The sequence below is a fragment of the Hypanus sabinus genome, chromosome 5 (assembly GCF_030144855.1).
Source record: "Hypanus sabinus isolate sHypSab1 chromosome 5, sHypSab1.hap1, whole genome shotgun sequence".
NCBI classification, from domain to species: Eukaryota; Metazoa; Chordata; class Chondrichthyes; order Myliobatiformes; family Dasyatidae; genus Hypanus; species Hypanus sabinus.
In genome coordinates this window covers 142,698,925-142,726,584 of record NC_082710.1, presented here as the reverse complement: position 1 = coordinate 142,726,584, position 27,660 = coordinate 142,698,925, and the positions used below count along the sequence as shown (strand labels likewise).

General features: G+C 42.0%; 1 protein-coding gene across 7 annotated transcripts in view; it reads right to left on the bottom strand.

The window, feature by feature from the left end:
* Positions 1-26,773, bottom strand: part of mbnl2 (muscleblind-like splicing regulator 2) — a 133,860-nt gene extending 107,087 nt beyond the window's left edge. For 4 of the 7 annotated variants that reach the window (XM_059970472.1, XM_059970463.1, XM_059970474.1 and 1 more), the window contains exon 1: positions 26,622-26,773. The gene's annotated coding sequence lies outside the window, so the exon portion shown is untranslated. Of the gene's footprint in view, positions 1-3,727; positions 3,857-26,621 lie in introns of all 7 variants that reach the window. The other 3 variants (XM_059970466.1, XM_059970467.1, XM_059970468.1) reach the window with 2 other exon arrangements.
* Between the last annotated feature and the right edge of the window lie 887 nt (positions 26,774-27,660).

The following is a 27,660-nucleotide window of genomic DNA, read 5'->3' as shown; positions in this document are numbered from 1 at the left end:
ATATCATTGCCTGCTAAACTGTTCACTGCACCTATTTCTGAATTTCACATACCAGTATTTAATCCCTCTAAATGACAACATTAAGTGCATCAGCATTTGAAGACTATTGATAAGTAAGAGTAGGAACACAATGAATAATCACACATTTCTTCACTTACACCTCAGCCCACTCCCTTAACACTGCTTTGAAAACTTTTCACCTCATAACTTATTTTCCAACCATCTTTGCATCACCAGAAAATTTCAATACAATGAAGTTTCCCCTTCATCTAATTCAAAAATAATATCAAAGTTGGGCTTTATTGTGAGACGACTCTTCCCAGTAATGCAGTAAAGTACAACCTCACCAGGTTTCTTCAGTGGACACAAAAAACCGACGATACTAATCCCACAAGCACCATAGAAATTAGTGATCCGTGCCGATATTCTTCTGATATTTATCACACTGGTATTTGTGGAATTATGATATGCACAAAATGGCTGTTGCTTTGTGACTAACATTTCAAAAGATATTCTTGGGTTAAAGTACTTTGATACATCTAGAAGTTGTCTATAATTATATAAATGCACAGCTTTTCTTTCTTTTTTCCGACTCTGCTGGATGAAATGGTAAAAGAAACGAAAAGTTTAGGACAGTAGCAAGATGAAATAAAAATATCACAAAATATAAAAGGTAAGCAGAAAAGGGAAAGTGAAGTGAAGTGAAAGGAAATGAAGAAAAAGAAAAAGCAAAAAAAAATGGTTCAGAGCATGAAGTCAGAGTTCCCTTTGACAATATTTCAAATGCTGTACCAGGGAACAAATAATTGCATAAATCTCTCAACTCTAGGACCCACACAATACAACAACAAAAAAAGACATACCACTAATTCCTTTGCTGCTTCAATGTAGTTTCTCCGACTAAAAGACTTGTAAAGCTACAAAGGGCTGAAAAGCAAAGCCAAAAAAAACCACATCCTAGCTGGGCGTTGATCATTAGTTTGTTCAAAGTTAATGCATGCACAGCCATCTCACAATGATCACAAGACAAAGGAGTAGGAATAGGCCATTCGGCCCATCGAGCCTGCTCCACCACTCCACCATGAGCTAAACTATTCCCCCATCTAGTCCAATTTCTGGCTTTTTCCCCATATCCCTTGATACCCTGACTAATTAGACACCTATCAATCTCCTCCTTAAACACCCTCAATGATTGGGCCTCCACAGCTGTATGTGGCAACGAATTCTATTAATCCATGTCCCTCTGGCTAAAAAAATTCTCCTCATCTCTGTTTTAATTCTAAAACTGTGACCTCTTGTCCTGGACTCACCCACCAAGGGAAACAGCCTTTCCACATCTACTCTGTCCAACCCTTTCAACATTCTAAATGTTTCTATGAGATCCCCTCTCATTCTTCTATACTCTAATGAATACAGTCCAAGAGGCGACAAACGTTCCTCATATGTTAGCACCTGCTTTCCAGGAATCATCCTCGTAAATCTTCTCTGAACTCTCTCCAAAATCAGTACATCCCTTCTAAGATAGGGGGCCCAAAACTGCACACAGTATTCCAAATGAGGTTTCACCAGTGCCTCATAGAGCCTCACCAACACCTCCTTACTCTTATACACTATTCCTCTTGAAATGAATGCCAACATATCATTTGCTTTCCTTACTGCCGATCCAACCTAGTGGTTAGCCTTTAGGGTATCCAGCATGAGGACCCCAAAGTCCCTTTGCACTTCCAATTTTTGAATTTTCTCCCCATCTAAATAATAATCTGTCTGATTATTTCTTCTTCCAAAATGTACAGCCGTACATTTTGTCAATATTGTATCTCATCTGCCATTTCTTTGCCCAGTCTCCTAAACTGATCAAGTCTCTCTGCAACCTTTCCGTTCCTTCAACACTTCCTGCTCCTCCACCTACCTTGGTGTCATCTGCAAACTTAGCCACAAAACCATTTAATCCATAATCTAAATCATTGATATACAGTGTAAAAAGAAGCGGCCCCAACACTGACCCCTGCAGAACACCACTAGTAACCGGCAACCAACCAGAATAGGATCCTTTTATTCCTGCCCTTTGCTTTCTGCCTATCAGCCAATGCTCCACCCATTCCAATATATTTCCTGTAATTCCATGGACTCTCATCTTATTAAGCAGCCTCTTATGCGGCACTTTATCAAAGGCCTTTTGAAAATCTAAATACACAACATCCGCAGCCTCTCCCATGTCAATTTTATTTGAGATTACCTCAAAAAATTCCAATAGGTTGGTGAGGCAGGATCTTCCCTTCATAAAACCACGCTGGCTTGGGCTTATCTTGTCATGCACCTCGAGGTATTTCATAACCTCATCCTTGAAGATCGACTCCAATAACTTTCCAGCTACCGATGTCAGACTATTAGGTCTATAATTTTCTTTTTGCTGCCTCCCTCTTTCCTCAAACAGCAGAACTACATTTGCGAACTTCAAATTGCCTATGTCAGATAATAATACTCCTCAAATTTTCTGACTGTGTGTAGTGTTGTCCCCAAGTATGGGAGATACAACAGCTGCACAATTGGGAAAGAAAGAAATCTTCAATCTCTTCAAGGTGCCTTGGGACCAATGAACATCCAATATGGTCAAGGAAAAGACTTCGTACATAACAACCAAATGCAGAACAAATACTTTCATGATTGAAAACACAAAAAACTGCAGATGCTGTACATCATGAGGAAAATACACAAAAAACTGGAAAACTCTGCAGATCAGGCAGCATCAATGGAGGAGAATAAAGAGTTAATGTTTCGGGCTGAGACCCTTCATCGGTTCTGGAAAGGAAGAGGACAGAAGACAGAACAAGAAGGTTGGGGTGGGGAATTAGGTGAGGTACATGGTGTGTGGCTAGGGAAGGTGGGAGGTGTGAATGATGTGAGAAGCTGGGAGGTGGAAGATAGAAAAGGTAAAGGGCTGAAGAAGAAGAAGAAATCTTACAGCAGAGGAGAGTGGACCATGGAAGAAAGGGAAGGTGGTGATGAACCAGAGAGAGGTGATGAGCCAGTGAGGAGGAGAGCACAGGTGAGAGGTCAAACAGAAGAGGAATGAAAAAAGAGAGAAGGAGGGAAGGGGGATAATTAGAGACCGATGTTCATGCCATCAGGTTGAATATGAGGTGTTGCTCCTTCAACCTGAGTTTGGCCTCATTGTGGCAGGAGAGGAGATCATAGACAGACGTGTCAGAATGGGAATGGAAAGTCAATTTCAAGTGAATAGTCACCGAGTGATCCTGCCTTTTACGGCAGACAGAGCCAAGGTACCTGCCAGCTTGTACTTCCCTTCCCCCCACCTTCTTATTCTGGTTTCTGCCTCCCTTCCTTTCCAGTCCTAATGAAGCGTCCTGGCATGAAACCTCAAACACAGATGCTCCCTGACCTGTTGAGATTCTCCAGCACTTTGTGTGTGCTCTTCAAGATTACATTCATATGCTTCCATCTTAAGATTCATCATTAGGTCGCACCTGGAATTTCCAGTTAGCGGACAAAGATCAGGAAAGATACTCTGGATATGCAATTATATTTTTCCTTTTGAAGAACAGTCAAATCTAGCATTTACTCAGATGATATCTGAAAGGCATTGTAACTTACCAAACTTTACATAACTTAAATATCCTTTTTACATTCTCTAATTAGACCAGAGTACAGTAAGTATAGCAAAAGCAATATTATTTCTTTTTTAGGCTGTTATTAACATAGAACTTACCTGTGAAGATAGACACTCCAATCTTCACAATGGGACAAGACAATTAAAATAGTCTTATGGGATTCCACCCCCTCCCCCAAAGGTTTTGGATGACAAATGTGGTTGAAGATTTGCTGGCTCTGTAGAGCTCTAGTAAAGAAACATGAAATAAAATTTACTTCTATCTTATGTTAGTGAAATAGTTTTAAAATAAAACACTGCATTCAGGTTCAGAGCGATGAAATAAGCGTTTATAGCACTTCAACAGAAACACGAAAAACAGTAATTACTAGATCATGAAAGACAAAGTTCACTTGCCACTGCCCTGGGAATTGGATGATACAATAGTGGAGTTGTTGACTAATTATGGCTATTACTCTCCATCAAATGGTTTCTAGCAGTCTTAGACTGCAAGGCAAGGTGAAAAGCTTGGGGAATCATAGTGCCAAAATCACCTGATCCTCCCAAAAAGGTTACACCTCCCATGTTGCATTCTGTATGCAAAAGGTCATGATGGCCTCTCAAAGATCTTTGTAAAAAGCTTGCCTTCTCCAAAATCTGTTTTCAACAAACCATGTCCATCTTAACACTATTTCCTCAAGGCTGCATAAATATTTCAAAAGATATCAGCGCTTCACAATTAAAATGACTTGCAAAAGAATCAGAACACGTGTGCCAAGGCTCCGCTACAATTACTTCAGTGTTCTTGGAGACTAATCAGATTGTTACAAGAGGATGGTATTAATCTGCAGGACATTTATATTGTACATCAGTTTGAATAACTACATTCACCAAGATGAACAGAAAAGCTGTGATGTACCTTTTCATAAAGCTGTCTTCTTTTAAACCCTGATACTACAGTCCGAAGTTACTCCTAAATTGTTGAACATCATTAACTTCATTCTAAGGTAGACAGACCCAGCCACCTGCTAGAAATTAGTTGGCCCAAGGACTAGGTAGCCCTTCCAGATTCCTGATGCTTTTAGAACCATCCTGTCATACCAATCTTCACACCAATCTTTAACCTTCTGGCAGGTAACAGCCTTAACCATTGCTTTCCCACTACTAGAAGTCTTGAGCACACACAATGTCTTTTTTTTTGTAAATAGAGTTCTCATAAATTATCAACCAAACCCACAACAATATACACTGAAAGTAATATGGATGTTGGGACACCACAGACACAGAAATGGCAAGTTTGAATGTGCAATATAATCCCCACTAGTGAAAACTAATTCACTAACCATTAAACATGTGAAAATATGCAGATACTGAAAATCCAAGCAATACACACTAAATGCTGGAGGAACTCAGCATTTATGGAAAAGAGTGAACAGTTGACATTTCAGGCTGAGACCCCTGACAAAGTGTCGTGGCCTGAAACATTAACTGTACTCTTTTCCATAGATGCTGCCCGGATTGCTGTTCCTCCAGCATTTTGTAAGTGTTGCACTACATTTAAAAGTTGTGAATTACTTCTTTACATAAGAAAAAATTTCTTAAGTTTCATATGCCTTCACCGTGGCTGTAAGAATCAACAACCTGTGATTTATTGCAGAGCGATATGCACATAAAAGTCGCTGTGTGTTGGATTCAAAAGTCAACCTGGGTACTTCAATAAATCATCTCTCCAACTTGTTATAACATTTGGGCCAATATCAGTCCTTAACAAATGAGATTTAAAACATACTCAAATAAACGAGAAATCTTCAGTCAATAAACAAATACTTTACTGAAAGCATTATCTGTACTCTGCTACCCTTTCCACCATTTCGCTTCTCACCCCAAAACACCTTTCCAACACCTCATAAAATATACTGATGCAAGCGGACTGCTATTCTTCAAAACCAGCTTGACATCAGAATGCCAGCTTACGAAACAGAGGCGCTGTACAGCTTAGGAGCTGTCTGGAAGTACATCTGGTTGTACACCCAGACCCTCTACAGCTGTGCTACTGACCACACATGAAAGGAGGAATTGAATCAACTGTTGTTGGATGTGAAAATAAAAGCCAGTTGAGTTTAGACACCAATACAAAATATTGGCAAGGTATTTCCTGACTGCACAAGTCACCTCCCAGTATTAGAGTCAGCAGAATAACAAACTTTAATGAGATTGAATAAATCAGCTTACTTATGTCCCACTTCCCTTTAAAGTAAACTGCTCTTTGTTCTAATACAGAGCCAGAGTTATCATCTGTAATTCAGACCACATTTCCAACATTTTGAAATTCACTAATTCAACTTTATCGATGTACTATAAAAAGCATCTTAGCTGGATGCTTCACAGCTTGGGATGGCAACTGCTCTAACCACGTCTGCAGGAAACTGCAGAGAGCCACAGACAGCACTCAGAACCTCACGGAAACCAGCCTCCACTCTATGGATTCTGTCTATGCTTCTCACTGCTTCAGTAAGACAGAAAGCATGATCAAAGACCGTACCCACCCTGGACATTCTTCCTTCTGCCCTCTCCGAGGCTCAGGGACAGATTCAATCAGTTAAAAGTCTACTAGTACAATAAGATGTAATTGACCTCACAATCCACTTTTTATGACCATGCAATTTATTGTCTTACCTGCACTGCACGTCCTCTCCAGTTGTTGCACTTTATTCTGCAATCTGTTATTATTTTACCTTGTACTTCTTTGGTACAATTTGTAGTGAATTGATCTATATGAAAAGTATGTAAGACAAGCTTTTCACTCTACCTCAGTATGTTTGACAATAATAAAACAACTCCAATACGTCAGGCAATGAGCAGTCACTTTAAAAGACTGGTCAGCAGCTGAAAACGAAACATTCCTTTTCCTGCACAACACTTTACCGTACCAGCGACCCAGGATTAAATCCTCCCTCTGTCTGTAAAGAGTTTGTATATTCTCCCCGTGATTTCTGGGGTTTCCTCTGGGTACTTCAGATCCTTCCCACAGTCCAAAGATGTACCAGTTGGTAAGTTAATAGGTTATTGTAAATTGTCCCTTGATTTTGATGATTTTGAGCAGAAAAATCCTACAAAAGGTAGTGGATTCAGCCAATTACATCACGGGTAAAACCCTCCAAACCATTGAGCACATCTGCATGAAATGTTGCTGCAGAAAAGCAGCATCCATCATCAAAGATCTTCACCACCCAAGCCATGCTCTTTTCTTCTTGCTGCCATTAGGTAGAAGGTGCAGGTGCCTCAGGATTCACACCACCAGGCTCAAGAACAGTTACTACTCATCAATCATCAGGCTCTTGAACAAATAGGGTTAACTACACTCATTTAAAGACTCTTATCTTGTTATTTTGTGCTCATTATTCATTGCTTGTTATTTTTATCTGCATTTGCACAGTTTGTTGTTCTTAGATCCTCTTTACAGTTACTGTTCTATAGATTTTCTAAGTATATCCACAGAAAAAGAATCTCAGGGCTGTATGTGGTGACTTGTATGTATACTGGTAATAAATTTTACTTTGAACTTTGATTAAGCTAGGGTTAAGTTGGGTGTTGTTGGGCGATACGGTTCGAAGAATTGGAAAGGACCACTCTTCACTGCATCTCAATAAATAAATAAATAAATAAATAAATAAAATGACGTGTAATCAATAACCACTTCACATTAGTTCCATTTTCATAGAAACATCTGATAAGGTGGAACCTATTAGTCCAATGATTTGGCTTAGAGAAGCTCAAGACAATCTGCACAGATCAGTTGGACAACAGAGAAGATCACATGAGGAATAGCTGAAACAACTTACAAAATTCTTCTCACAGCTACCATCAAACAGGAAATATAGAAGCCTGAGGTCCCACACCACCAGGTTCAAGAACACCTACTTCCACTCAACCATCTGGTGCTTGAACCAACCAGCAAATTCTAATTTCGGCAGTTTAGCAACACTATGACCACTTTGTATCAAAGTGGACTTTCTTTGTTCTAGCAAACACGAGGAAATCTGCAGATGCTGGAAATTCAAACAACACACACAACAGCCCGAAACGTTGACAGTGCTTCTCACAGATGCTGCCTGGCGTGCTGTGTTCCACCAGCATTTTGTGTGTGTTGTTTTCTTTGCTCTAGTTGTGTTATTTCTGGTAAAAAAAAGCATGATTTACATTAACATCCTTCTGTGAATGCTGCTTATAGGATGCTGAGTGCTTGAGATGCTATTGCAAACAAGTTTTATATTGATTCTGTGCCTATGTCTGCTTGTGCATAGAACAATAAACATGCTATTGACTTACTGAAACACTTGAAGCCATCACCAGGTTAATGGACAAGGGTAACCAAGGGCCCAAAGGTTTCCCTGGCAAGATGGAAACTTGTATGGAAGATCTTCATATGTTGCAGTCACATGAGAAATGGCCAAGTGTCCATGAAGTTGTACGCAGTAGCTCTTAATCTATTTGGAATGAGATCACCAAAAGTGCACCACACTGGTTTAATTTACTATTAGAGAATGTATACAGTATAAGACCTGAAATCCACAAAACAGAAAACTTCCAAAGAATGAATGACAGAAAATGTTAGAACCCCGAAGTATACTTATTATCCAAGCACATCTATGTCACCATACACAACACAGAGACTAATTATCTTGCAGTCATTTACAGTAAATACAAGAAACACAATAGAATCGCTGAAAGACTCCACCCAACAGGATGAACAATCAATCAACGTGCAAAAGATATTTTATTGATCCCAAAGGAAGTTACAGTGTCACAATAGCATTACAAGTGTACAGATATACAAATATTAGAAGAGAATACCTCATTTAGTGCTTTTTGGAGCATTGTAGTTGTCTTAGTCTATTACTAAAAGTGCTCCTCTGTTCAGCCAAGGTGGCAAACGATGGGTCAGAAACATTGTCCAGAATTGCCTGGATTTTCCATAGGCTCCTTTGTTCTAACAGCCTCCACTGTGTCTAGTTTGACTCCTGTAACAGAGCCAGCCTTTCAAATCAATTTATTAAGCCTGTTGGCATCACCCTTATTGATGCCATTGCCCCAGCACACCACCACACAGAAGACTGTACGAGTAGAATATGCGAAGGCGAGACCTGCATACTCCAAAGGTCCTCAGTCTTCTCAGGAAGTAGAGGTGACTCTGGCCCTTGTATGCAGTCTCTGTGTTCCACTCAAGTCTAGTCATCCAGTCTTCAGCACATCCACGCCCTCAGCATCAATAGTAACAGAGAGCACTGCAGGCTTAGTCTTCCTAAAGCGGGGGTCGGCAACCTGCGGCTCCCGAGCCATTTGTGGCTCTTTCACCTCTGTGCTGCGGCTCCCTGTGGCTTTGGGAAATAATTGGTCAGTATTTAATTAAAATGTATTTTATGTTAGTTTGTTAGCTTTTGAAATGTAATTCTAAATTTGAAGATTATGGTGATCTTGTACAATCTAAGTGTGGCGACACATTTCCTGCCACATCCGAAACAATTAGCCAGCATTCCGGCTAAGGGAGATAGCCTACGGGGGTTTGTGAGTACGCGTCTTTTGCAGCATCTGCGTCCATGGGGGCTGGGTTGAGGGAGGCTTAAAAGCAAGGCTGTTTAGTTCGAATAAAGCTATCTTTGACTGCAGTTTACTGACACCGCTACAACGTGTTTTTATCGCTGGCTGTCCAGACAGAAGGTGCTGAAACGCTTTGTCGCGTGTCTGGAAGAAGTGAAAACTTTCCTGGGCAGCAAAGGGCTCACCTTTCCTGAGCTGGAACAGCCAGAGTGGCTGGAAAAGCTACACTTCATGGTAGACATGACAGCGCACCTGAACATGCTGAACACAGCTCTTCAACGGGGTAAGGACGTACAGCCCTGCACATGTTGGAGGATGTTTTGGCATTCGAGCGCAAGTTGACGTTGCTTGCCAGAGATTTACAGAAAGGCACATTGTCTCACTTCCCCAATTTGAGAGAGTTCAAACAATGTCACGACATGATAAATTCGGAGTATTTACATTCTGCAATCATCGCAATGCAAACATCGTTTGGGAAACGCTTCTGTGAGTTCAGAGAGGAAAAAAACACATTATCCTTCCCGGTCACTCCCCTAAGCATCGATCCATCCCTACTGAATATGACTGCATTGTCAGATGTGAGTCAACCTGACCAAGTATGATAAATATTTTAATTGCCTATTATTTTATGTATATTCATATGTTTTCATTGTTCAGTGAAATAGTCCTTTTACTTTTCAGGTTGACAGCTGGCTGACGTTATTTTTCGTTTGCTGCTGACGGCAAATTTAAGTTTGGCGTTTTTCATAAATACAAGAAGGACTCAAATAGACGTTGAGTATTTTACTTAAAAGTAACCTTCAACCCAACATCTTTTTTTCGGAGTTCAAAATGTTTTTGTTGCATGCAGAAATGTAATTTCGTTTTCTCTGCAGGAGTTCATCAATTTCATAAATGCAACACATTATAGTTTGTTTATACATAGCATAAAGGCAAAACAAAACGTTGTATGCAGTGTTATTTCATTTTAAATGTCAAACGGGTTTTGCGGCTCCCAGTGTTTTCTTTTCTGTGGGAAACGGGTCCAAGTGGCTCTTTCAGTGGTAAAGGTTGCTGACCCCTGTCCTAAAGCCTTGTTGAGCTGCAGATGATTCAACTGGCATCATTTGACAATGTCCTCCACCTGTATTCATCTTCCCATTTCCTGCCCTCCCTTTAAACAACACCTATCTATTGCAGAGTCATCAGCGAATTTCAGGATCACTGTAGTCATTCAAGACTTTCAGTTGGCACTTTTGGGGTACTGGGACCACACATGATGTTTTCCACACAGTCGGGACCCTTTCCTGGCTGAGACTCAGATTGAAAATGCGCTGGAGAACTCCACACAACTTACTTTCTTCCTCATGGCTGCAGCAAGAAGAGAGCCTGGCCTGGATAGTGGAGTGCCTTGACAATGGATGCCACGTTCCTATAACAGTGTTCCATGAAGATGTACTCAATGGCGGAGAAGGTTTTACTTGTGACAGACTAGGCCAGGGGTCAGCAACCTTTACCACTGAAAGAGCCACTTGGACCCGTTTCCCACAGAAAAGAAAACACTGGGAGCCGCAAAACCCGTTTGACATTTAAAATGAAATAACACTGCATACAACGTTTTGTTTTGCCTTTATGCTATGTATAAATAAACTATAATGTGTTGCATTTATGAAATTGATGAACTCCTGCAGAGAAAACGAAATTACATTTCTGCATGCAACAAAAACATTTTGAACTCCGAAAAAAAGACGTTGGGTTGAAGGTTACTTTTAAGTAAAATACTCAACGTCTATTTGAGTCCTTCTTGTATTTATGAAAAACGCCAAACTTAAATTTGCCGCCAGCAGCAAACCAAAAATAACGTCAGCCAGCTGTCAACCTGAAAAATAAAAGGACTATTTCACTGAACAATGAAAACATATGAATATACGTAAAATAATACGCAATTAAAATATTTATCATACTTCTTCAGGTTGACTCACACCTGACAATGCAGTCGTATTCAGTAGGGATGGATCGATGCTTAGGGGAGTGACCGGGAAGGATAATGTGTTTTTTACCTCTCTGAACTCACAGAAGCGTTTCCCAAACGATGTTTGCATTGCGATGATTGCAGAATGTAAATACTCCGAATTTATCATGTCGTGACATTGTTTGAACTCTCTCAAATTGGGGAAGTGAGACAATGTGCCTTTCTGTAAATCTCTGGCAAGCAACGTCAACTTGCGCTCGAATGCAAAACATCCTCCAACATGTGCAGGGCTGTACGTCCTTACCCCGTTGAAGAGCTGTGTTCAGCGTGTTCAGGTGCGCTGTCATGTCTACCATGAAGTGTAGCTTTTCCAGCCACTCTGGCTGTTCAGGAAAGTTGAGCCCTTTGCTGCCCAGGAAAGTTTTCACTTCTTCCAGACGCGCGACAAAGCGTTTCAGCACCTCCCCTCTGGACAGCCAGCGATAAAAACACGTTGTAGCGGTTGCTACACGCAGTCAGTAAACTGCAGTCAAAGATAGCTTTATTCGAACTAAACAGCCTTGCTTTTAAGCCTCCCTCAACCCGCCCCCCATGGGCGCGGATGCTGCAAAAGACACGTACTCACAAACCCCCGTAGGCTATCTCCCTTAGCCTGAACGCTGGCTAATTGTGAGCCGGTTCGGATGTGTCAGGAAATGGGTCGCCACAACGTCTTATTTAGATTGTACAAGATCACCATAATCTTCAAATTTAGATTTACATTTCAAAAACTAACAAACTAACATAAAATACATATTAATTAAATACTGACCATGTAGCGGTGTGCTACACGCAGCGCTAAAATTACGACACGGAGTCGGTAACTGCAGTCGAAGGAAAAAAACTTTATTCGAAATCTTCAGCCTCACTTTTAAGCCTCCCTCAACCTGCCCCCCCCCCCCCATGGCGCAGAGGCTCCAAAGCTCTGTGCTCGCAAACCCCTGTAGGCTATCTTATTGTGAGTCGGTTCGGATGTGCCAGGAAAAGGGTCGCCACAACCAATTATTTCCCAAAGCAACAGGGAGCCGCAGCACAGACGTAAAAGAGCCACATGTGGCTCCAGAGCCGCGGGTTGCCGACCCCCGGACTAGGCTGTATCCACTACTTTTTATAGGATTTTCCGTTCAAGGGCACTGGTGTTTCCATACCAAGTCGTGATACGTGTATCACAAACTCTCCATCACAGTTTGTCAAAGTCTTAGATAACCTACTGAATGTTTGTGGACTTCTAAGAAAGCATGTTAGGTCCGGTTACTTATAAAATACATTAATGGTGACTAATGGTGAATGAACAATCTATAAGTCGCCACGGTTGAAGATGTAAAACATATTGTTATCCTATGATCTGTGAGTGTACACAACAGGCATGACCGTTGGAATGCTCAGTTTTTGGCAAATCATATTTATAATCACATGGTTTTACTTATTTCATAATTGACCGCTAAATATTATACACATAAGCATGGGTTAGAAGAGAATTCGATGGTTACACAATTTAGAGAGAAACCAAATGCTGACCAGCTGGCATTTCTAAATTGTACATGGCTGCATGCCAGACTGCTTGCTTGGGGAACAGTCCACCCATGGAACAGTTTGCTAACCTGTACAGTGAATACTGACTCACTGTATGTCTGGGTTGGATATCAGTCTATAAGGCAGGCATTCTTCTAAAAGCAATACTTGCATATGATCTGCTATTCTAGTATCCTTCAACCAAAGGGATCAGAGGAGTTTTCAAATGTAATGCCTATGTGAATCGAGGAAGACAATTTATTTTTCTGCCTCACCTTGGAAAGTGCAGATGGATGAGAAGTGCCTGCATTGTGATAGATGAAGCTTTATAAAACAGTTGCAAGAAAAAGTTTGCAAATCCTTTACAATTACCTGGTTTTCTGCATTAATTACTCATAAAATGTGATCTGATTTTAATCCAAGTCAGAATAATAAACAAATCTGCCTAAACTAATAACACACAAACAATTGCACTTCTTCTCATCAATACCACTTTAACAATCACAGTCTAGGTTCAACAAAGCATGTGAACCTCTGGGCTAATGCCTTCCACAAAAGCTATTTGGAGTCAGGTGTTCCAGTCAATGAGATGAGATTGGAGATTTGGGTTGCAGAGGTGCCCTGCCCTATAAAACAACACACAATGTCAGGTTACTGACAGAGCCTGTTCTTCTCAAGTAAGGTCTGTTTATGTGCACCATGCCTCGATCAAAACAACTTTCAGAGGACCTTAGAAGAATTGTAGAGATGCATAAAACTGGAAAAGGCTATGAAAGCATTTCTAAAGATCTGTGTGTTCATCATTCCACAGTCAGAGAAACAACCTACAAAATGGAGGAAATTCAGAATTTTTGCCACTCTCCCTAGAGTGGGCATCCTGCAAAGATCACACCAAGAGCACAGAGTGTAATGCTGAAGGTGGTGAAAAAACACCCGAGGGTAACAGCAAAAGACCTGCAGAGATTTCCAGAACTTTCTGAAGTCTATGTTCGTGGACAATGTTCTGTGGACAGATGAGACAAGTTTTGAACATTCTGGCAGAAATGCACACTAAGTTCGGAGGCAAAAGGGCACTGCACACCAACATCAAAACCTCATCCCAAATGTGAAGCATGGTGGAAGGAGCATCAGGCTTTGAGGCTGCTTTGCTGCCTCAGGGCCTGGACAGCTTGCAATCATTGAGGGAACAATGAATTCAAAATTGTATCAAGACATTTTACAGGAGAATGTCAGTTGGATGATGCAAAAAGACAATGATCCAAAGCACAAGAGTAAGTCAACAACAAAATGGTTTAAAAAGAAGAAAATTTGTATTTTGGAATGGCCAAGACTGAGACCAGACCTTAATCCAATTGAGATGCAGTGGTATGACCTGAAGAGGACTGTTCATACAGGGTTTCCCAGAAATACCAATGAACTGTACAGCTTTATATGGAGGGATGTCTAAAATTCCTCCTCACCATTGTGCTAAGACTGATCAGTAGCTACAAGAAACGTTTGGTGAAGATGATTGCTGCTAATGAAGGTTCTACCAGTTATTAAATACAAGGATTCACATTATTTTTTTCCGGTCTGGACTGTTGATGATTAAACAATGCTTTCAATAAAGATATGTATTTGTGTATTACTTGTAAAAATGCCATCTCCTTCTCTCATTTCCTCCGTTTTCACTGTATCTGCATTTAGGACGAGGCTTTTCAAGTCAAGTCAAGTCAACTTTTATTGTCATTTCGACCATAACTGCCGGTACAGTGCATAGTAAAAATGAGACAACGTTTTTCAGGACCATGGTGTTACATGACACAATACAAAAAACTAGACTGAAGTATCTAATAATAAAAAAAAGAGAAAGCTACACTGGACTGCATAAAGTGCACAAAAACAGTGCAGGCTTTACAATAAATAATAAACAGGACAGTAGGGCAAGGTGTCAGCCCAGGCTTCAGGTATTGAGGAGTCTGATAGCTTGGGGGAAGAGACTGTTACGTAGTCTGGTCGTGAGAGCCTGAATGCTTCGCAGCCTTTTCTAGAACAGAGAAGATTCATTATTCTTCAAAGGGGCTTCCCTTCATCTACCATCAACGCTGCCCTCAACCACATCTCTTCTATCTGCGCACGTCTGCCCTCACCCCATCCTCCTGCCACCCCACTGGGATAGGGTTCCCTCTTGTCCTCACCTACCACCTTACCAGCTTTCATATCCAGCACATAATTCTCTGTAACTTTCACCGCCTCCAATGGAATCCCGTGTCCTCCTGTATATCAGGGAGACCGTTTTGACAGGCCCCAAGCTTCATCCGCCAGAAAAATATGGATCTCTAGAGGCCGCCCATTTTAATATTACTTCCCATTCCAACATGTCAATCCTTGGCCTCCTTTACTGTCATGATGAGACCACAGTCAGGTTGGAGGTGCAACCCCTTATATTCTGTTTGGGCAGCCTCCAACCTGAAGGCACGAATATTGATTTCTCAAACTTCTAGTAAAGCACCCCCCATCACCATTCTCCATCCCCTTTTCCCTCTCTCACCTTATCTCCTTGCCTGCTCATCACCTCCCTCTGCTGCACCTCCCCCTTTTCTTTCTTCCATGGCCTTCTGTCCTCTCCTATTTGATTTCCCCATTTTCCAACCCTCTATCACTTTTACCAATCAACTTCCCAGCTCTTTACTTTACCCCTCCCGGTTTCACCTCTCACCTTGTGTTTCTCCTTCCCCTCCCTGCACCTTCTAACTCCAACTCCTCTTCTTCTTCTCCAATCCTGAAGGATCTCGGCCCGAAATGTCAGTTGCGTTCTTTTCCATAGATGCTGCCTGGCCTGCTGAGTTCCTCCAGCATTTTGTGTGGATTGCTTATATGTTATTAGTTTAGGCAGATTGAGATTTAGATGATGACCAGACCACATTTTATGAGTAATTAATGCAGAAAACCAAGTAATTGCAAATGGTTCTCACACATTTTCTAGTAACTGTATCATAAAATGGGCTGGATGCTCCATTTCATTTGAAAAACAGGCACCATTTCTGAAGAAAGTATAAGAAATGATTATCAGATTTTTGTGGGGGAATCCCTGCTACTGTCCACACTATTCTCCATAAGTAAACAAATCGGATGCCCAAGACCACTCAAATGGATACTGGCAGTTAATTTTAGAAGTTGCTCATCAACAATGCCTTGTAAAAGCATTCATCCCCCAACCGTTTGTTCACATAAGTGAGTATTACAATCATGAATTTTGCTCAATCTAATTGAGGATTTTTATTTGTGCATCACATGCTCCTCTTTTCACAGTACAGCCCAAAAGAAAAACAGGGGAAATTGAAAACAATGAAAAACTAAAAAATTCAAAACTGAAATATCAGCAATTCAAAGGTATTCACCCTCTTGCTCAGTACCTTGTTGGGTCCTGCAGCTACTACAGCCAGTAGTCTTTTGGGATAAGTCTCTACTAGCTTTGCAAAAGATGATTTGAGTAAGATTTGCCCATTGCTCCTTGCAAAATTGCTCAAGCTGTGCCAGGTCAGTTTGGGAGTCTTGAGTTCTTGCCAAAGATGTTTGACAGGGTTAAGGTCAGGACTCCTGCTGGCCCACTCAAGGACATTAATGTTTTCCATTTGAAGTCACCCCCCCCCCGTGGTTGCTCTGGCAGTGTGCTTTGGGTTGTTGTCTGCTGAAAGTCAAACAGTTTAAACTTTCTGGGAGATGCTAGCAGGTTTTTATCCATGATCTCTCTGTATTTAGCAGCATGCATCTTCCCATTAATCCTGACCAGATTTCCAGTCGCTGCTGCTGAGAAGTTTCCCCACAGCATGATGCTACCTGTATCTCTACCATTCTTTATAGTAGGGATGGTGTTACCTGGCTGATGTGCAGTATTAGATTTATGCCACACTTACCACTTAGTGTTGAGGCCAAAAAGTCAGTATCATCCGACCCACAAGACCTTTTCCACATCTTTACAGCATCTTCTAAGAGATGCTTGCAAAGTCTTTACAGATGGGGGATATGTCTTCTTTTTTAAAAAGACAGGGCTTCTTCCTTGCCACTCTTCCATACATATCCTTTTTATTCAAGACTTTAGAGATTGTGGAGTCAAAACCTTCATCTCCAGTTAACAGTCACTGACTTCTGCAGCTCACTTCAGAGTGAATGTTGTCATCACAGCAGCCTCTCTTACAAGTGTCATTCTTCTCCAGTAATAAGGTTTAGAGGGGCAGCCTGATCTAGGCAATGTTGCTGTGGTTTAATGATGGACAGCAGTGAGCTCTGTGGTATGTTTAACTGCCTTTGAAATGGTCTTGTACCCTCCCACAGCTTTTTGGTTGCCATTTACATTTCACTAACTTGTTTTCAATGCCTTTTTGTCTTCATTTTGGTTTGGACTGGTGAAAATCTATCATATTGTTGGACCTTAAAGGGAGAGTGGTATTTATTCCTAGGAATTCATTGTAAACAGGTGACCCTCCAATTTTCTACATTAACAAATTGGGCGAGTTGGTAAGGTGACGTACAGTATTGCTACAGAGAAAAGTTAGCATAGTAATTACAAAGGGATGAATACTTCTTTAGTTTCACAATTTCAGTTTTTAATTTTGAGTAAGTTATTGATAGATTTTGGAATTTTTCATTTGATTTGAGATGATGCACAATGCTTTGCATGTTATCTCAAAAAAATCTTCCTTCAATATATTTTAAATTTAGAGACAGTAAAATTTAAAAATAGTTATGGGCGATGAATACTCTTAAGGCACTGTATCTATTGGTCATAAGACATCCTGTATTTGCTGAACGCTGTAATCTCTATAATATGCAAATTCTCAGTTAGTTTTGCTTCTGTTACAATAACCCACAATGCCCACAGCACTGGAAATATTGACCTACCAATATGAAGAAAGGCAAAGTAGAACAGTTCTGGTGAATTACTTTATTTGCAATGTTGGAAGTTCCTATTCGAGATATGTTATGGATTAAACACGTTCCTGATCAATTCTCAGCCCTTTGCAAGAGTGTTGGGTGGACTCAGTGAAGGCAGCAAAAGAAGGAAAAGAGAATTCAGCAATACTGTTCTGCTTGCTGGCTAAAGGGAAAACAGGATCTGTTAACTGACATATTTTAAAAGGGGATAAATATTTTTAAAACATTTCTGCATCCATCTGAAGTCATCAAGGCACTGGCCTACTGAACAAAATATCCCTTGGTCATGACATCTGCAAAGCCCAAAGCAATAAACTGTTATCAAGCACTCAAGGCTCAGTGAGACTGAGACACGTGGTTTTTAATCCTGCCCTGTGAGATCTCTAAACTTGTTGTCATAATGGATAGGTGGTCATTACAGAATGCACCTCTTTATACACCACACTGATACACTGTATGAATCGCAACAAATACCCACCAGGTCAGGCTGCTTATGTGATTAGAGAAACAGAGTTAATGTTTTAGATTAAAGGCTCTTGTGAATCTCTACAAAGGTGCCTGACCTGAAATATCAACTTAATTTCCCTTCCCATCATTGCAGCCTGACCCACTGAGTATTTCCAACTGCATGTTTTTATTTTAGCTTTTCAACTTTCATGCTGCTGGAATAAGAAGTCACCAGCACATCAACTGCCAATACCAACTAATAAAATCCAAAAGATATAAAATCAAACAGATTGTACAGGTTTCCCCTGCAATCCGAAGGTAGAGCGCTCCTATGAAACCATTTGTAAACCGAAATGTCGTAAAGCGAAGAAGCAATTAATATTAATTTATATGGGAAAAATTTTTTGAGCGTTCCCAGACCCAAAAAATAACCTACCAAATCATACCAAATAACACATAAAACCTAAAATAACACTAACATATAGTAAAAGCAGGAATGATGTGATAAATATACACCCTATATAAAGTAGAAATATTGTATGTACGGTGTAGTTTCACTTACCAAAATCAGGAATACAGTGAGCCAAAGTCAATTTTGAGAAAAAAAATCAGCACATATACACATACGCACAGACACACATGCTCAAACAACTGCCCATACAAGGTTTCACGGTCACTGTAGTCTTTCTCGGGGTAAACACACATAAAAAGCGTGCGTCTTTTTTTCGTAAAAGCGAAAATCCTCTTCGGTTAGTGAAAACAGGTACTAATTTAGGTCTTTCGTAACAGCGAGTTGTTGTAAAGCGAACGTTCGAAAAACCAGGGACACCTGTACCTAATGATCCCATTACAAATGAAAATGAAAATACTATCAAAAAATTGCTTAACTAAACCCTCAACATTGCAGCTCACTCACTGGATTACACAATTACACATAGAACATGGCAGCACTGTACAGGCCCCTCAGCCCACAAAGCTGTGCCAAACATGTCCTTACCTGAGAAATTACCAAGGATTACTCATGGCCCTCTATTTTTTCTGAGCTCCATATACCTGTCCAGGAGTCTCTTAAAAGACCCTATTGTATCTCCCTCCACCACCGTTGCCAGCAGCCTATTCCACACACTCACCACTCTCTGAGTAAACTCACCACTCCTGGCACCTCCTCTGTACCTACTCCTTAAATGTCTTAAGGTACCCAGCACCTTAAAACTGTGCCCTCTTATGCTAGCCATTTCAGCCCTGGGAAAAAGCCTCTGACTATCCACACGATCAATGCCTCTCATCATCTTATACACCTCTATAAGGTCACCTCTATTCCTCCCTTGTTTCAAGGAGAAAAGGCTGCGTTCACTCAACATGTTTTCATAAGGCATGCTCCCCAATCCAGGCAACATCCTTGTAAATCTCCTCTGCACCCTTTCTATGGTTTACACATCCTTCCTGTAGTGAGGTGACCACGGTGTTATTCTAAGATAAACCTAAACCTTCTCTCCTATATAGCCCTCCATTTTTATATCATCCATGAGCCTATCTAAGGCACAAGGGACTGCCGATCCTGGAAATCCAGAGCAACACACACAGATTGCTGGAGGAACTCATCAGGTCAGGCAGTGTCTATGGGAGTGAATAAAGAGTTGACGTTTTGGGCCAAGACCCTTCTTCAAAACTGGAAAGGAAGAGGAAAGATCCCAGAATAAAAAGGTGTGGAGAGGGGAGGGAGGATAAGCTAGAAAGTGATAGGGAAAGCCAGGTTTATTGTAAAGGTAAAGAGCCAGAGAAGAAAGAATCTGATAGGAGAGGATAGTGGATCACAGAGAAAGGGAAGAAACAAGGGCACCGTGGGAGGTGATTGGTGGGTGAGGAGAAGAGGCAAAAGGCCAGAGTGGGAACAGCTGAAGAGAGAAGGGGGAGGAGAAAAAGAAAAAAAAAATACCAGAAAGAGAAATTGATGCTCATGGTATCTGGTTGAGGCTACCTAAATGGACGAGTGACATCATCGTTGCAGAAGAGGAGGCTCTGGACTGACATGTTGGAACAGGAATGGGAATAGGAATTAAAATCATTGGTCACTGGGAAATTCCATTTTGGGCAGATGGAGCGGTCTGCCAGTTTACACTGAGTCTCACTAATGTAGAGGAGGCTGCAATGGGAGCACTGGATACAACAGATGACTCCGCCAAATTTGCAGGTGAATTGTCGCATCACCTGGAAGGATTGTACGGGACACTGAATAGAGGTGAGAGAGGAGGTGAAAGGGCAGTTATAGCATTTCTGTTGCTTGCAGGGATATCTGCTAGGTGGGAGATTAGTAGGGAGGTATGACTGGACAAGGAAAACGTAGAGAGAGAACGATCCCTGGAGAAAGTGGAGAGGTGGGGGCGAAGGGGTTAATGTGAAGATATGTTTGGTGATTGGATCCCCTTGTAGATGGCAGATGTTAGAGAGAATGATGTGTTGGATGTGGAGGCTCACAGGGTGGTAGGTGAGTACAAGAAGAACTCTATCACTGTTAAAGCAGTAGGAAGATGGGGTGAGCATGGATGTCCGGGAAATGAAGTTGAGGGCAGCGTCAATGGTGGAGGAAGGGAAACACTATTCTTTGAAGTAGGAGACAATCTCTGATGTTCTGGAAAGTTTCTTAAGCGTCCCCAATGTATCTGTCTCGACAACCCTTGACAGGGCATTCCATGCACATATCACTCTCTGGGTAACGAACTTACCTCTGACATTCCCCACCCCTATACTTTCTCCAATCACCTTAAAATTATGCCCCCGAGTATGAGCCATTTCTACCCTGAGAAAAAGTCCCTGGCTACCCACTCTGTCAAATCATCCTCCTTCGCTCTAAAAAGAAAAGCCTTAGCTCACTCAACCACATTGACTACCCCATGTTACATATTTTATAACATGATATATCCACCGTGCTAATATTCTTCATCGGATATGAATACTTTGATATTCAAAACTGACAAATTACCATGTAATAAAACATAATTTTAGAAGTATTTCAAAATTTTGCATTTGGTTTAAATATAGCATTAAATATAGACTTAACATTCCAAAAATCCTGACAAAACTGTACGACTGTACATTTTAAAAACTGAGTAAGCTTGTCAGAAAGATGAAATAAATTTTGATTTTCTCTTCACAGTACAAAATAGAGGAGGTACTTATTTAAAGTAACCAGTGAGTGTATACTTGAGGTCTTCTGCTGCTATAGCCCATCCATTTCAAAGGTCGATGTGTTCTGCATTTAGAAATGCTCTTCTGCACACCACTGTTGTAACTCAAGCTGATATGAGTTACTATCACCTTCATCAGCTTGAATCAATCTGGTCTTTCTCATTAACACGGAGTCCTTGCCTACAGAACTGCCACTCACTGAATGTTTTTGGATTTTCACACCAAGCTCTGTAAGCTCTAGAGATTGTTAAGCGTGAAAATCCCGGGAGATTTGCGATTTCTGAGGCACTCAAAGCACCCAGTCTGACACCCACAATCGTTTCATGGTCAAAGTCACTTAGATCACATTTCTTTCCCATTCTGACGTTCGGTCTGAACAACTGAACCTGTTGATCGTGTCTGCATGCTTTTATGCACTGAGCTATTGCCATGTTACTGACTCATTAGATATCTGCATATTACAAGTGTACCAGTGTACCTAATAAAATGGCCACTGAGTGTACATCATCCAAAGAATGCATCAGAAAAATCTTCGAATCAGAATCAGGTTTAATATCAGTGGCATAAGTCATGAAATTTGCTGCTTTGCAGCAGTTGAACCTTGCAATATATAAAAATAAAACTATAAATTACAATAATTATATATATTAAAATAACTTAAATATGTAGCGTAAAACGAGAAAAACTAGTGAGGTAGTATTGTCCATTCATCAGTCTGAGGGCGGAGGGGAAAAAGCTGTTTTTGAAATGTTGAGTGTCTCTCTCCAGGCTCAGATTCAACGCTTCAGATACAATTGTAGATAATTTGAGGAATCGGTGAACTTGTGTGCAGTGACAATTATTTATTGGTCTTTTTCTCTGCAGCTTGCAGAGAGGGAATGCAAATGGAAAAGCCCTACATCTTTGTCAAACTTTCAATTAAATGTACACTGAAAAGAAAATTTAACAGTAGCTTAAAATGTTTGAATCTTTTAGCATAAATAAGTGCATCTGAAGCATGTTCATTCATCTTTAAGTTCAACATTGGCTCTTTTATTTAAAAAAATAGTTTTATCTTGTTCAGTTCAGGCTATGCTCCTGCCTGTGGTAATCTTGCATGTTGGATCTTGCAGAATAGTACAGTGTCCTAAACACATTAGCACTGCAATTTTGCAATCTCTCTCTGCATTTCAGGACTGGAGAAACTGAGCTGGTTTCCATTATTTTATGCTGTCATTTTATGCCGTACTACTGAGGCAATAAAAAAAACATCTAGTCACTCATCATTTTTCCAGCTGTCTAAAAGTCTTAGGGACTGACACTGAGAGTACAGTGGGTCAGTCAGCTCATTTCCACAGTGGCCAATAGTGACGAAATAACCTAAAAAGGTTATTTCTTTTTCCCAGCTCCCTGCTGGAATTATTTAAGTTAGTGCTAGCACAGTTCTCAGTTCAATGCACTGTAGTTACACCTCTTCAAGTACTTTTTAAATACAATCAAGTTGATTTTCAGTTCTTCCACCTACTGAAGCAATAAACTCCACGTCTCCAGTACTCAAAGGATAAAAACACTCCATCTTCTTTTCCATAAGACTATAAGATATAGGAGCAGAATTTGGCCATTCAATCCATTGAGACGACTCTGCCATTCAACTATTCTGATTTATTTTCCCAATCAACCCCATTCTTCTGCCTTCTTTCCCATAAACTTTGACACCCTTATTAATTAAGAACCCATCAACATCTTCTTTAAATGTAGCCAATGACTTGGCCTCCGCAGCAATGAATTCCACAGATTCACATCCCTCTGGCTCTAAAGAAATTCCTCTTCATCTCTGATTTCCTCTCCAATTGTGTCCCTTTTCATTTATCAACCCCTACCAAGGTAAATATTGCTCTGGATCACAGAGGCACCGCAGATGCTGGGTTCTGGAGCAAAAGAATAACAAAACGCTGGAGGAACTCAGCTGGTCGAGCAGCATCCGTGGAGGGAAATGATGTCCGATGTTTTTGGGTTCAGGCCCTTCATCAGGACTGGAGGTGGAGCAAAGGGAACCAGAATAAAGAGGCAAGGGGGAGGGGGTGAGATAGGAAGAGGTATGAAGTAGGTGGAACCAGGTGTGGAGGGAGATGATGAACAGATGGGGCCGTGGGGGAGGAATGGTGGGTGGTAGGTAGAGAAGGACAAGAGGAGGAAAGGGATAGTGGAAACAGGTGGGGAAGGGGGAGGTAGACAGTGCCTATGCGATAAGTGGAACCATACAGAGCAGGGATTCATGGACTCCTTGGTTAACCACAGGAGTCCATGGCGTAAAATGGATTGGGAACCCGATATACAGGAAGGTTGATGGACAGATGGATTCAGTTTGGGATTACTTTCACTTTCCGCAAATCAAAGGTGCAGTTGCCTGGCCCCTAGCTGCACGTGTCCATTTGTTAAGTATGTTCCAAACCTACTCTAGTACCAGACCCAATCTTTCCTCCACCACAGCAACAACTTGATTGGTGCTGTCTCCTGCAATTGTGCAGAATTTGTCAATTTTATCACCTTGGCTACCAACATCCACTCTGCCCTCAAATGTGCTTGGACCACTCCTAGCGTTTCTCTCCCTTTTACAGATCTCTCTCCGTCTCACCATCAGAGGAAACATTTAGTATTACCCACAGCTATGTTGACTACATCTCCTCCCGAGTAATGATGCCATTTGTTTTTCTCAGTTTATCCATTTCTACCACATCTGTTCTCAAGACAAGTCTTTCCATTCTGGCAATTCTGAAATGTCCTCCTTCAGGAAACAGGCCTTCTGTTCTCCCATGGCCGGAGCCCACACTCACTTTTCCACAATTTCCCGGGATTCCTGCTTTTACTAGTCCACCCCCAAAGACGGAACAGAGATGGAGTTCCCTTGTTCCCCATCAGCCTTCACAACCAACACATCTGCCATCATTTCTCAAAGGTCCATAAACACATGAACACTAATCATTATACATCTTTTGCACTGTTACTCATTTTGCAACTTTTAGTAATTTTTATATCTTGCACTGTACTACTGCCACTAAACAGCAATTTTCATGATGTTTGTCAGTGACAATAAACCTGATTCTGACTCCTTCTCCTTCCCATTAATTCCTACCTTCTGCAGGGACTAATCTTTCTGTGAGACCTTGCTACACCCATTGGCACTTTCCACTGCAGCCGTAACAGATACAAAACCCGACCCTACACCTCTGCCCTCACCAGCACCAAGGTCCACCTACACATTACAATGTGGTCTCCTCCACATCAGCGAGACCAAGCACTGACTACGTGAACGTTTTGCATTACAAGCTCTATCTGTGATACCAAAGAGACATCCCAGTTGCATGCCATTACAATTCCCCTTCCCATTCCATCTGTCCTCAGACCCCTCCACTGCCAGGATGACGTCAAACATAAACTAGAAAAACAACACCTCATACTCCACCCTCAAAGCTTATAACCATATGGTATAAAGAGTGAATTTCCCAACCCACACTCGCTGGACTCCATTCTCTCTCCTTCTAGTTTGCCCCACCAATGCTCCTCCTCCTCCCGTGACTTACCTGGTTCTATCAGAACCTTCTGGTTCTCCTAAAACCTCTCCCCCCCCCCTCCCGCATTTATGTTTCCTCCTCATTTTACAGATTCCTGCATCTGCAGCCTTGTTTCCACTGATCACCTTCTAGCTCCTGTCCCCATCTCCACCCACCTGGTTCCATTATCCCCTTTGTTCTTACCCATCTCTACCTATCATCCAATGCACTTCCACTCCAACTCCACCCTTTCCTCCATATCCCCATCATCTCACTCCTTACCCCATCACCTGCACTGCCCACTCTCTCTCTCTCTCTCTCAATTCTTTACACCGGCTCTTCTGCCTCTCCACACCCAGTGCTGAAACAGGTTCTCCACCTGAAAGGTGGATGATCCATCTGCCTCCTCAGTTGCTTCTTGACCCAGAGTTCCTCCAGCAATTATTTTGTAAAGCCATGGGATATTTTACCTCAGCAAATGAGATTTCAGTTTAAAATCTCACCCTCAATGGAGTGAAAGGTGGTGAGATTGAAAGAGGGAGCTCGGCATCTCAACAGCTAAAGGTATGGCCACCAACAGTCAAACAATGATTCAAAGGATACTCAAGATATTAAATTTGGAACACAGATCTCTGATACATTTATATTCATCACGTACAAAAGCTGGATGAACTCAGCAGGTTGGGCAGAATCCATTGAAATGAGCAGCCAACTGATGCTGCCCGACTTGCTGAGTTCATGCAGCTTTTGTACGTGTTGATTTGACCACAGCATCTGCAGTGTACTTTGTGTTTACCATTTATATTCATACCTGCTCGCAGCAGCACAAACCTAGCAAGAACCCCCATCTTCTTATTTCCCTTTGACCCAGCAACTTACTCTCTCTTGCTACTTTTCTGTACTAAGGAATAATTTACAGTGGCCAATTAATCTACTATGCAAATAAAGAGAAAACATGGGTGAGGAAGTTGGAAGGTACTGTGTATCTGTTAGCTGGGGCATATTGAGGGAAGTACTGATAAGACATTGCAAATGTGGGAATAAATGACAAGAGAATTAGAACTTCAGCCAAACACTACTGGCAGATCTCCTTAACAAACAGTTTGGACATGTTCTAAGTATGATTGCTCGGAGCAAGAGGTCCACATCCCGTTTTCACTCTGAACCACACCCTGGTGAAGGGGGTTTAATTACAGGCGGGTTGGATCAAAGATGTCCTGATCAGACAGGCAATTTAGGTTGAGCAGGTGAGGCGTTGGAAGCGGTGGGCTAGACACTGAATAGGGGACTGGGGATAGGGTGCAAATGGAGGATAGTGAGTTGGAAGGAGAAACAGAATCGGGGAGAGGGCGGCCTGGTAGTGGTTAGCACAACGCTTTACAGTACCAGCAGCCCAGGTTCAATTCCTGCTGCTGCCTTACTCCGGTTTCCTCAGACAGCCCAGAGACGTAACGGTTGGAGGGTTAATTGGTCATTATAAATTGCCCAAAGATTAGAACAGGATTAAATGGGGGGGGGGGGGAATCGAAAGGCCGACTCCGCGCTGTATCGCAGTAAATAATAATCAGGATAAATGGGAGTTGGGGGAAATCATGCGAACACTGAGTGTTGGAGAGGGTAAGGGTCCACATTTTGGAGAGGAGGTGTAATGCCGATGTCCCGAAGTGGGGGGGGGGGCGCGCGCGTTCACGTTGACGGGCGGGACCACGCCGAGGGGGCGGTGCCAAGGTGAGGGGGCGTGGCCACGTTCAAGGGGGGCATGGTGATTGGGGGGGCACGGCGAAGGGAGTAAAGCGGGAAAATACTTAACGACAGGGCCGGCAAGAGTTACACTCACCCCGACATGGCCTCGATCTTCAGCGATCTGACGCTCGGGTCTCTGGTGCAGCCGGACCGGGCGAGTTGGGGACGGAGCGGCCGCAGCTGCACCTTCTCACTGCGCTGCCATCCGAACGCGGAGGTGGAGCCGTCAATCATCCGCACAAGCCCCGCCTCCAGGAGCGCCCGCCCTTGTCCCCGCCTCCTGATTGACAGTTGGCCCGGGCCATACCACCGAGTAGGGTTTCCGTGATACTGCTGGGTCGCACCAGCTGAAGTGAAAATGCAAACCTGGAGGAGCGCCAATGCCTAACCTTCAATACGGCTGATGGAAAATCACAAGACATCCGAACGAGCCTTGGTTCTCTCGTTAGCCTCGTCTTTGTTTACACTCATTGGCTGTGCTCTCCCTGGCGCTCTGTTTGCCGAAGTTTGTCGGCAGCCGGCGGGAGGCTGTTGCTATGGCAACCCCGACTGGGCCCTGAGCTGGAATCTCGTGCTCGGCCTGCAGCGGGTTTCCTGCAAAACACCTATTTAATATACCAAACATGTTTTTTTAAAGAAATGTTTCTTTTCCGTCGGAGACCCTTAAGTTGCCTTATGCTTCCCCCCCCCCAATAAAATTGGTTATGTTTGCACTTGCAGGCTTTCTGTCATGAAATACTCGATTATTATTTCTATTTATTTCTTTTTACTGCAAAACTTTGCATAAATAATTGAGTACTTCCTAGTAAAACTGCAGCAGCTTTGTCGGCTTCCAGAAATCTCAAACAGCGTGCGGGTTAAAGTTGCTGCTTATTCCTGCTTTTGAAGTTAACGTTCTTAACTCAACTGTAAAAGGCATGTTATTTTGAAGGGAGATCGGGGAGCGAATTCATGCTGCTAATTTTTTAATCACACTGCAGATGTGCATCAGCGTGGTGCGCTACGGTCAGAGCCCGTTGCAGTGTACGATTAGTGTTCGTCAAGAGGTTTATCTTTCACGTCTTTAAAAATTGCTTTAAAGTCGTCAACGATTATTACAACCGCAGTGCAAGAAGCGCAGTAGCGATCATTTG